The sequence below is a fragment of the Phasianus colchicus genome, chromosome 1, assembly GCF_987193195.1.
Source record: "Phasianus colchicus chromosome 1, bPhaCol1.hap1.1, whole genome shotgun sequence".
NCBI lineage: Eukaryota > Metazoa > Chordata > Aves > Galliformes > Phasianidae > Phasianus > Phasianus colchicus.
The window spans coordinates 57,209,868-57,222,532 of NC_143436.1; the positions used below are offsets into that span (position 1 = coordinate 57,209,868).

Here is a 12,665-nt window from a genome sequence, read left to right on the forward strand (position 1 = left end):
AATGCTTTTTTTAGAAGATTAAATGTATCAACTCTATTGTCCTATCTAAATAATACAAAATTGTATAACTCAGGACTTGCTGTTTGACACATATTCTCAGGGGAGCTAGTGCAAAACAATTCAGACACATCTGACATGTCCGACAGGCCGTAGGGGAAAATATGTTATGCTTAAACATTCTGGTGACTACTTTGACAAAACCTAGATCTCTCTACTTTGGTGCTTAAAAAGTGACAAAAGATAGCATTTGTGTCAGGGGTGTGCTAATTTTATCCTCATTAAATAAGTGTATAGGAAGGCATATTGCATGTTTAACAAAGATGGGTTTAACAGCAAACTTTTGCAAAGGTTCCATTTACTGTGAATAGGTATTTGCTATCATGAGCCGTAAAAGCTCTAGGCACCCAAGCACAAAGCTTTGGGGCTGCTGTTCCTTGGGTGTGAGCAGCCCCACTGTTGGAATCCAGACAGCAGAGGAGGGAGTTGTTCAAATACACCATAAAGAAAATCTCAGACAGATATGCTGTATCTCAGAGCTGTGTTGAATGAGGAATGAGGCTTGGAGGAAAGACTGAGTTGGGATGATCCAACCAAAAAGACTGGGAGCAAAGGATTTCACACTTGGAATGAACAAAGAGACAATTGGATTGTGACATCACAAACTAGGATCCACTTGCTACATGAAGAGACTGGGTCTGAGATGAAGTGGGGAAGGCAAAGAAAACAGATGGTTAGAGGCTGGAGGAGACGTGGCAGATGAACTTATGCCTGGAGTATTCATCTACCTGATTACTTGTCACACCAGCCAAGAAGCAAAGCGTCAGTTCATGTTTCTCACCAGTGCTCATCAGCAAGCCTCTTCTGGGAGTGTTTCACTCAGAGGATGACAACCCATGACTGGGAGTGGCACTCCATTAGTTCCAGTAGCAGAAATCTGTACTAATATGCAGTTCTCATTCTGCTGAGGAAAAAGAGGTATTGAGATGGAATTTGTCTCTTTCCAGCTTGTTTTCATTCTTCCATCTTTTTTTCTGCTTAAGAAATTAAATAATTTGTTAAAGAACATTACCAAGATTGCTAAGTCAAGCAATTGAAATAAGGAAATAGCAGAATCAAATAAATTATGTTTATTCTGTTTAATTAATTTTTCCTAATGTGATGTTAGGAGCTTATCTCCCTTTCTTATCCCTGTGTGGTCTGATAAGTAATTAGCTCAAGCTCATTTACAGTAGAGAATATGCTAATACAACATAAATATTTCTTCCAGCACGCCTTCTTTCATATGTCTTCACTACACTGAGCAGGCTTGTTTCATGCTCTCTCTGAGTTAGTACAGCCAAAAAACAAGAATGCAGCTCTGCAGTCATCCTGATTTATCTGTTGTGTGCAGCATGGCTCTGCCCTCGCACTGAATCTTGGCTGTTTCTAGGCTGTGTGCTCTGCTAGCAGGCTCCTTCCCTGGCGGTGAGGTATCTAGAACATTTTGAAAGTGACTTATGGGCCAATAGCACTGAAGTAATTTCTCCGAATATCTACAAAATAGAAAGGATCCTTTGCTCACTCTGGGGAGTAGCCTAACACTGCCTGAGAGGAAAATAAAAAACTAATCATATTTTTCAAAGGAAAATAGAAGCCCATATTTGTGTCTTGGCTCACATTCTCTCTTTCTGCAAAATAACCCTTAATGTGAGTTTACGTGAGCTACAGCTGAACCTGCCAGATTAGCCTAGAGAGATGAGTCTAGTATCAAAACTCTTTGTTTTCCCAGAGATAAAATTAATCCAATGTCAAACCAAAAAAATGACTGAAACTGTTGAAGAACCTTATCCATTCCTGATGCCTGCAGCCACTCCTCCCAATCAATACCTGGCACAAGATCAGGGCAGCAGTGGAGGATGCGTTTATTAACAAGAAATAACAAAGAGCCCCAACTATCTATTGTTCCACACCACACAGGAGCCATGTTAGTGAGGCTGGCTGGGCAGGCACGCTGCTTAGGAAATTCTGCCCCAACCACTGCTGGGATCTTATCTCCTACTATTATCTGCTGGGGCTGTTGGGGAATTAGCTCAACCTCATTTGCAGCAGAGAAGGTTCTAGTAGGGTGTATTCTAGTCTATTATGGAGTTCTCTGATTATATAACAAAACCGAATGCCATCATGTAGATACTGCCTCATCATTACTGTGTTCTGGGACCCACAGCTTTCATCTTGACACTTCTACTATATGAAGGGCAGGGTACTTTATGGCATGATCTCACCTGTGCAAATGCTGTCTGATGAGGTGCACGCTTATTACTGGTGAGGCAAGTGTGAGCTATGGTTTATGCTCCAGTGCTGCTGTCAACCTTGCTAGCAGCAAGAGATCCAGGCAATGACATTTCAGTGAGGGCTTTGATTCCAGAAGCCTGTTCTTCAGGCATTCCCACTCAGAAATGTGTGTTGGATATTAAGAAAATCTTCTCCAAAAGAGCAGTGAGGAGTTAGAATTGGCTAAACATGGTGGTGGTGGAGTCACCATCCCTGGAGGTGTTCCAGAACTGTGTGGATGTGGCACTGAGGGATGTGGTCAGTGGGCATGGTGGGATGGGCTGGTGGTTGGACTAAATGATCTTGGAGGTTTTTTCCAACCTTAATGATTCTATGATTTTAAATGCACACTTAGTTTGGTAAGAGCTTAAAAGGAAGATGCACATTTATAAGCCACTCCGGCATAAGACTCTTTACTTCTACTGTTATATACATATAAATACATAAGGGCTTTAATGGGCAGATTCCCAGACTTACATATATATTTTTATATATATATTTAGTTGTTAAACTTGGAGAACAAGAATAACTTCATTTTGGAAATGAGGTTAAACCTCTATGAAAATAGTGAATGAATTCTCCTTATGAATACATATAAGAAACATTGATTCTCCTTTATGGAGGCAGATACCTAATATAACAGCAGTCTGTGCTCAAAACATAAGCACATGCTGCTGCTCAGGACATAAATATATATATATACCACAAGAAAGTGGAAAAATTTCCCCAGATCTAATTCAAGCATCTGGGCTATGTGTGGGTCTGATTTTATGAGAAAAGATGAAAAAAGCCATGAACAGACTGCCAAGTTTGGCTTAAAAAAAAAAAAAAGAAAAGAAAAAAAGCACTGAAATAGTGGTTTTCTGTTAAACCTTAGCTAGAATATGGCTAGGAATTGTAGCATATTCTGGCTTTGGAGTCTTCCTGTATTCAGGGCAACACGAGTCCCTGTTCCTGGTGGTGTTCAAGGCTATGTTGGATGGGACCCTGGGCAGCCTGGTCTAGTATTAAATGGGAGGTTGGTGGCCCTGCCTGTGGTGGGGGGATTGGATATTCATGATCCTTGAGATCCCTTCCAACCAGGGCCATTCTGTGTATGATTCTGTGTCAATCTGTGTGCCCTCTTATGCTGACGTCACCTCAAAAAGCATATTCAGATCTCAGCTTGAACTGAAGCTGAAACAACTGATACAACCAGGTTGATAACTCAAATAAAAATGGACTACTTGTTTTATAGATGTTAGTGACCTTTTAGATAAGCAACAGATTGTACACCCAAATATTAATGATTAAACAGCAGAACTGTCTCTAGAACAGATAATATAGACAGATGCAAGGCAGTTTGATAAAAGATCCCTCATTCAGCCTAGCTAATAGAAAACAACCATCATTGCTTATGATGCCAGCAAGAATTGGATACCTTTGAAGATACATGAAAGGCAAAAACCCTTTAATTGAGCATCATGTAATCTCCACTGTGGTATGACTTACCTGAGTCCCACTCCTGCCAGCTCCTCTTGGCATGTAGACTTTCTCCCCAGACTATTCTGACTGTAGCAATCACACAGCAGTGCCTTGGCAACAGGCTCCTGGCAGAGTGCTTTAGCCTGGACATCAGCTGCCCTCTGCTTCCCTGGAGTGAGAGTTTTATTTTCCTTCCCTTCAGTAAGGTTTGCAACTACTACCCACAGTGGCAGCTAATAAAACAAGGTAGCTAATGCAAGTAGTTTCACAGAGGAAGCAAAGCAATTAGAATGTATTTCATTTTCTAGCAGCTCTTACCTTACTCTTACTGTCTTCTTTCTACAGCAAGACTGTAATACACAGTGAAAGCTAGCGTCTTCCATTCCTATCTATCACTTGTTGGTGTTTCTAATGGACGCAGTTGAGATTGATCATTGTTCTTCCTGCAACGTGAGTCTTCTTAAGATCTCTTATGAGTGTCTTCTTCACATACACTGGTCTCCAGTTGATCCTTTCATGAGGTATTCTTGGGGACTGCCATTCAGAGACTGGACACCAAATACATTCTGTGTTCCCTGCTGACTAGTGAAAGATGGTAGGCTGTTCAACTCCCTAAGCTGATGATAGAGCCCAATATTTAGACTTTTGCATGCGCACTTTTTGTCTCGAGGCATCTATTTTCTTAGCACTTATGATGTCTTCACCTTTCAAGGTCTATTTTAGCATTAGAATTACATGTAGGTAATAATTCTAAAAGTCTTGGTTTTGTTCTGGGACTCAGTATCTTTGATTTCCACATGTTGGTGAATGATGGAAGATCTTCCTAGCCTTGCTGTCAGTTCCTTCCTTATTATTCATGAGTAGGATATGGACAAGGCAGGCAAGCTGTTCTACTTTCTTGGATTTGTATTTTTCTAACATGACTTTGATGCTTAGAACTAAGCTTTCAGGAATGCTTGCTTTGATAACTGATTTTTAATCCTGCCTGGCTTACTATCTTTTTGCTAGGTTATACATCTTCACAGTTGTTTTTTTCTTTTTTTTTTTTCCCTAGGTCTATGGCTCAGTAACAAAACATTACTAGCACAGTTTATGTTTCCAAGATATGTGTAATCCACCCATGGTCTGCTGCTACTTCTGCTGCCTACATGTTAGCTATGTATCAGAAATTCTTAACAACAACAGAAAGCAAGTGCAGCCCTCAAAGTGAAACTGTCTGTCACCTAGCTGAACTCCCAGACAAACCATCCATCCCTCCCTACAAGGGCGCAAGGATGGAGAATGAGCTGAGGGCTCTAGTTCCACAAGGTGTTCTGAAGGCCACTGTTAAGTAACCTCAGAAAATCAATGAAACTGGTGATGAACAAAGCCTCTCCTTGCATGTACTCTTTCAGGATACTGTTTTGTGTGATTATTCAGTTTTCTGGGCCCAAGTCCAGAGACTGTTCTCCAGTTTTGTGTCTATTATCTGCATCATCTTGTATGGCATTTCACTGTGATAGACCTCCTCTATAGCATAGGGAAGAGAAAGAGTTTCCCTTTTTTTTTTTTTTTTAATATTCTAACAACTTCATGTTCTCCCTCATCAAATGTTGTCTTTCCTTCAGATTTTATTCAGCGTCTTTTAAAAAATTTATTTTGACAGTGACAATGTGGGCTTTTAGCATTTCTGCTACAAGCACATCATCTGTCAATGCATTGTTGCTGCTACCTATTGGACTATGACTTGCTTTTCTGATACTACTGCTGAGCCAATAGCAATCTGCTGTTCTTTGAAATCACATTTCAGCAGAATCTAGTGTCAAGGTTGGGCTGAGTCCTATTGAAGACTTTTTGCCCACCTGTTTTATCTCTGTTGTATGCATTTCCCTATCTTTGCTTCTGATCAGACCATTTCCTGTTTAAACTAGCCACACAGGATTTTTGTAACTCGGTAAACAAGATCTGTGGTTTCCTAACATGGCATGAGATTCAGCTTCAAGAGCTAGGTCTCATATATTTCTGTTCATCTTTCCTTGAACATTATTTTTCACTGATTGTTATGTTTCCATGCTCCATTTTGCACAGTTCCACATTTTTCATCATCTTAGAATTAAAGAGTTTTCATTTCGGAGTCCTTTACTTGATGATACATCCCTGTTTGGACTTACTCAATTTGTTGTTATGCCTGAACTGAAGCTGCTGCAGATATATCACATTGTCTCATGAGGCAGCAAGGAAAATTTAATGGCTCACTCCCACTAAAAGGGCCCTGCCCAACCTAAACTCCTTCCAATCTTAGCCACACGTTCCCACCTCCTCCTCGTGCTATGATGCTCATCTGTCTCTCAGTGAAGTCATTCAGCTAACTAAATCAGCAGAAAGCCAACAGTTCCAAAGAAACTTATCAGCTTCTGTCAGGTTATTGAGCTGAAACAGCTCACAGGGTGACTGGATGAGGGCCAACATTACTAGCTCAGAAGAGAAGTTAACACTGCCAGAACAGGGCTGGTTGAGGAGCAAGGTCACCTTGCAATAGCAGCTAGATCTTTCAGAGACTAAGTTGTGGGAAATGTCACAAGGGCTATTCTCTCAACACCATTTCTCTACCTCGTTGGGCTCCAAGGGCAACTTAAATCACAGAATCACCAAATCATGTAAGACGGACAGGGCCTCAGGAGCTCTCCAGTCCAACAACTCCCACTCAAAACAGCGTCAGTGCAGAGCATGGACCCACAGGCCACACTGCTCAAGGCTTCACTCAGTTGCACCTTGAAAACTGCCAAGGACGGAGACAGCCAAAAACACTCCGGGCAACCTGCACCAGTGGTGAATTATCCTCATGGTGAATTTTTTTTCTGTGTAAGTCTGTACATGGCTAAAGTCAGAATATTACACAGTACTGTTTAGTTTTCAGCTCTACAGCATTGATTTTTAAATTGTTTTCCTTTTGAAGGCCACACTTTCTGACTTTTCTGCTTGACATTTCAAAGACCACCGCTGATACCACCAGCAATGCAGCACACCCTAACCTCAGCTGGTGTTCATGTCAGCATCTATTTCTCCAATAGCCATCTGATAAGGCCTACATTTTTAAACCAACAAGGTGCTTAGAAGCATGTCAAACAAGAAACCTACAGTCTCCTTCCCACCGGTTTGGCGGATGTTTTCCACACCAGCTATTTTAACATGAATCCTATATCAACCCTATGACCCCATCTCTGCATTAGTAGCAAAATGGTTGCTAAGCTTTGAGTGATAGCACATAAATTTAAACCAAGCAAGACACATTTTAAAAAAGATCTGAAATGAGGATAGTAGTGAAACTGTTGAGTCAGTAGAAATCACTCGGGGACTGAAGAAAAATTATTAATTGAAAAAGCTATAAAACCTTGAGAAAAAAAATACAGAAGACAACTCAGCAAAACTGAGGATCAGCTTATTACAAGGAGCCGTGGAGACTGACACTTCTCCATGCGATTACCATCTGCCTGACTGACAGAAACTCAGCAGGTACCTGCATCAGAGATAGTAAGTGCATTAGTGTTTAGGCTAATAGCATATTACTCCCCGACATTTACTGCATGTATAATCCAACAAATAGCATAATTGTTGCATACTCATAAATTGTGTTTGTGATCCTTCTTTCAAGTCTCCATGCATAAGAAATGACACACAAATAAAAGTGACCAAAATGCTGAGAGGTTTATACTATACCACCACTAAATCCATTCCTGAGTCATTATATATTCATCTTTGGTGTTAAAGTGATCCGTGAAAAGAAATGGGCTGAGTTTTGTTCTCTCTTTAATTTTTGTTTTGAAGGCCATTGTGAATATGCATATTTGTATTCTTCTCTGCATTTCTTTGCTATAGCACAGCACTGTGCAATATCCATTTTGGCACGTGGGGTGCCATGCATTGCTCAGATCACCTGTTTTGCTGGCACACTTCCTTCTTTACTAACCTAATTGGCGTATGACATCTGCCTTCCCAGGATGACTCAGCCTGCAGTCAGGCTGGCTCACCCTGCATTCCCCTGTCCTCTGCACACGAATGTGTGTAAAGGCAGGATATGGGCGGTGATGGAAATGAAGCCCAATTATGGAATCAAGAATGCAAGAGAGAATGTGTGAAACTAATATTGGTAGAGTGCAAATGCTGTATTTCTTCCTAAAATCTTAAACTCTGCCCTCCTCTTAGGATACCTTGCAGCAGAGCAAAGAACTGGGCTCGCGTTGCTCGCTAAGGAAATGCTCTTAACATAAACGTAACAGATTCAGGCAGCTCACTGGGTCGTCCAAAGAAGTCACTGAAGCTGAGCAGGAAAGAGGAACTAGGAAAAATCGTAAAGAAAAGTTTGTTTTTGAAGTTAAAATAAACTACCATTTCATTTAAGATTAGCAAGATCATTGAAAAAATGTAAACGGGTGGGAATGTCAAGGTTTGGGATAAGAAGAGTGAAAGAGGCACTTTGGCTTATGAAGCCCTCTGTTTTCCTATTGTGAGCTCAGCTATAATCCTAAATACTCATCAAGGAGACCGTCATCTTGAGTGGGGAAAGAAGGAAAGAAAGGTGAGTTCACTGGCCCGCACATTTTTACTGTGTGAGCAGCTGGTAATGGGAGCAGCAGCCCTCAGTGATGGGCTAGCACCTGGTGATTTGTCCAGTAACAGGACCCCAGCAGCTTGCCAGCACTTGGTGATTCAGCCCAGCACATTTCTGAAAAATTTCTTCTTCCACTGGTGAATCTATACAGATGCATGGCCTCACTTAAGCTCAACAAAGTCAATGGATATTCTTTTGGCATGTGCAAAGTTGCTTATCAAGGCATAAAAATGTGCAATGCCCCTATTACCTAACATCAGCAAAGTTAATTTTAACGCACATGAAAGTTTCCTAGAAGTCATAAATCATAGAATTTCTCAGGTTGGAAAAGACTCTCAAGATCATCAAGTCAAAGGAAACTATGTTCCAATTGAAAATTAAGCTTAAGTCTTTGGTGAAGCTGAACTTGTATACATGACTTGATGCCTGGTGTTACATGTTTTCTTGTTTTCAACTGCTAAAAAATTCTTTCAGATCTACCTAAGCTATCCAAATTCTCGTAACACAAAAGGGACCTTTATCTTCTCAGATGCTGAAAAAAGTCTTCTGAACAAAATGTGTGAGTTATGAATAGGTGACTACATACAGCTTTTCAGAATTCACTATAGTGTTTCAGAATCCAAACGTGATAACTTTTCTGTGCTCATCGTTAACCTTAATTAACCTAATTAATTCCCATCATTAATCATTAATGCAAATGAGCAGCTTGTTTAGAGGAGAGTGAGTCTCAAATCACTCACGCAGGATGCTGTAGACAGGGTAAGGACTCAAGGAAACCACCCTCCAACATGACCGCTACTCCCAAACCAACTGATTAATAAACTGTTAAATTGACTGCCAGCAGTGTCGCCTGATGGGAGCTTTTCAAATCTATACATAAGAAGCAGAAATAATTCTATCACTTACAAGCTAATGAGCCCCACTGGCATCATATTTAGAGTATTAGAAGATGTTTTGAAGGAAGCAATAACTCAAAGATAGATAAATGGAAAATGAGATTTAAATACATTGATAAGTTTGGAGACTGCTTTCTGTGATAAAAAATGGAGACAAACATGATTTCAGGTTGCTTGAAAAAAATAGCAGGTGCTGTACATCAACCCATAATGAAAACATTAAGGGGTGCTTGCATAAATATGGCACACTGGTCATGCTATGAATGCAATACATGCTGTGAATGCAATACACATCATTATTTAGGAATGCATGACACAGATAACCAGCAAAAAATAGGCCAGTGAGTAACGCTGACTCTGGTCCCTCTTCCTGCTTAAGTCCTCAGGTCTGTAGAAGATATTGTTTGAGTATAAGCTTTACAGTTATGTTTCACAGCTAAATTGTGTTTAAAGCATGTGTGATAAGTCATGTAATGGTACTTCATAACCTTAAAAAAACATGGGACCAGTTAAACTGAGGATTCTTTATAGATAGCACCAGAGAAATTAGGATATGAGCCCAGTAAGTGAGATGTGCGCGTGAAAGATATGAAAGAGAAAAGCAGAATGTTCCTAGTAAAGAAGCTCACAAGGGAAACTACAACGTGAGAAAAACAAGATGGTGCATGCTCAGATCCTTCAGCAGAATCCTCAGCAGCAAGCATCACATCAGCACAGGTGCTTGAGTATGTCATCATCACAGCCTTACTTATTAAGATGGTACTAAATTACTGCTAAATAGTAACAACTCTAAAGACATTGAGCAGCCATTCACTGGTATGCTACTGGTATACCATACTTAAGGAGGAGGGTTATGAGATCCTTTGCCAAGAACGGAACAATGCTGTGATTTGCATAGCTCATCTCAAATTTATAGCAGGTGACAAAAAACTGAAAACTAAGTTATTTCAGCCCTGAGAGATTACCAACGTAGGAAGACAGATTTGCTATAGCTATCCCCAGACTTTCTCCTATGGCCTTCCTGAAAACTCTGAAATGCCAGGAGATCCAATTCTAGCCCATCTGGTTACCTGACGGAAAAAGAGATGGAGGTGGTTGAGGAAGACAAATAGCAGCAGAAGAGGGAGAAACAATGAACTAATCAGGGGAGAGTACACTTTCCATTATTTTATACAACACCGTTGCCAAAACATGTCAATCAGTTGTCTGTATTTATGCAGACTCTCAGCAAGATCTGCCGTGGCCCTGAAGCTCCTTCCTTCCCAGCAATGGTGAAGGAGGCACAGCACACAGCCTCTTTTTGCTCAGCTGGCAGGGAGCAGTACCATGGGGCGCTCGTTAAAGTCCTAGAGCAGTTTAAGCAGCTTAAACTGCTTTATAAGCTTAAAGTGTCTAAGTCTTCAAATCTGCTTAAAGCTATTTAAGCTGCTTAAGACACTTTAGGCTGCTGGCATGTGCTTTGGACTGAATACAGCATCCTGGCCTACTAACCAACCCATTTGTCTTTGGGTTTTCAGGCCTGAGCAATGAGACCACTTCACTGAGGCTGCCATAAGCAAGCTCAGCTGAGATGAGATTGGTTCACTTAGGTCTCTTTGTCTCTCTTCACTTCAGGATTTAGCCTGCCCTTGACACCTGACAGGCTTGCCCAAGGATCTTTGAACTTCTGCAAAATTTTGCACTTCTGCAAATGATTCAACAGTAGACCTGAAGCTAGCCAAATTTGTTAGACCAGTATTTACCCATTCACACAGCAAAATTCACAAGTTCTGCTGTTTGTCTTAAGAGATAACCTTCTTGTGCACTATCAAACTGTTATTCTGATGTCTGAAAGTCATATCTACTTTTCAAAGAACAAAAGGCAAGCAGACATATGCTGAAGCATGGCCTAACCAGTGAACATTAAACCCAAATATTTCTGAATGTCTGGAAGGTTGCGTTTGTCCAGACTTTGACATTATACTTGGAGATAATGACTGTCTTCTACTAGACTGAAGCAATGAAAGCAAAGAAAACTGTGAGCACTTTGGGCTTTCACAGCCATGTTTGGATCAACACCATAGTACTTTGTAAAAACACTTTTCTGGTAGTTTTTTTTTTTGTGTGTGTTTGTGGTTGGGATTTTTTTTTTTTTTTTTGTTGTTTATTTATTTGTTTTTGTGGCTTTTGTTTTAATATGAAGCAGTAACTAGAGCTTATCAGAACTTTTACATGGGTTTGACTTTCTGCATATTTTCTGCAGGGCTTTGTTCTATTTAGTTTTCCTCTGGGAGTACAATCTTCAGATTTATTAGGAGGTAACACAAAATGTATCATACTGCAGGATGCTACTTTATTTGCACTGTAATTCTGTTTGGCATTTTCTTGTGTATACTAGGGTCCTTGGAGGGCTGTGGCTTACATAATGTTCATCATGTTCCCTTGCCTAAGATATATATGTGGTGTACTGCAACATTTTGGTTTTTGAATGTTGAAGTGTTCAGTTGCAATGCAAGCCTTTATGATTCTCTACCTTTCCAAAATGCTCACATTTTTTTTCTCATTCTCATTTGTCTAATTTTTCAAATTAAAAGAAATTTTAAAATTTTGAATAAAAACAATTACTGAAATTCAGAATTTCTCACAGATTTAGAGATCCTCACTTGATAGTTCTACTGAGCTCTATATCTGTGCTGTTGTTTTGCAGACTCACTGGCATGAAAACAAGATTTTGTCCTTTTCCATTGGCAAAGACAATTTAATCTCTGTTTATTTTGGATATGTTTGTTTAATTCCTCATTTTAGCACTATCATAAATTATTAGGTCATAACTGCCCTGGGAAAAGAGCTAGTTTAATAATTAACTTGTGCTTGCAAAGCTCTTCGGCAAATGAAAAAAATACTGTAGATTACACATGAATCATAGAAATATAGAGTTGGATGGGAACTCAAGGGACTATGTAGTCTGTTATTTCTCAGAATTTTTAATCAACACTGTAACTATCCATCCTGAGATTAGTTAGAACAAATCAACAGCAACAAAAAATCTGAGGAAAAAAAAAGTCTGGAAAACAATCTGTGCAGTCCTAATGATCCTATCTGGTACTAAACGTGGAATTTTCAAATGCTTTCTAAACCCAATCTTGCTATGGATTACCTTGTAACAACTTGAACGCTCCATTGTAGTTCTAGGGATCTCATCCACCAATATGAAATATTCATCTGGTCCATCTTCTCTCTATGAAGAAAGACCACAATTATCTTGATAATGGTAGTTGGCAGTCCCTCTGATTTATACTTAAAAACATTAGTGACATGGAATGTACAACCTTCTTGGGTAATATATTTTGGTACTAATCTTTTCTTCTAGTTACATCATGTTACTACACATCATGTCATATTAAAAAAAAAAAAGTCGTTCATATTCT

At 39.9% G+C, this 12,665-nt stretch overlaps 1 long non-coding RNA gene across 1 annotated transcript; it reads left to right on the top strand.

Annotated features, from left to right (window-relative positions):
* The first annotated feature begins 451 nt into the window (after positions 1-451).
* Positions 452-5,147, top strand: LOC149919637 (uncharacterized). The gene is made up of 3 exons (XR_016463662.1): positions 452-975; positions 4,120-4,224; positions 4,829-5,147. It is a non-coding gene; the product is annotated as an uncharacterized LOC149919637 (long non-coding RNA).
* The last annotated feature ends 7,518 nt before the right edge of the window (positions 5,148-12,665 follow it).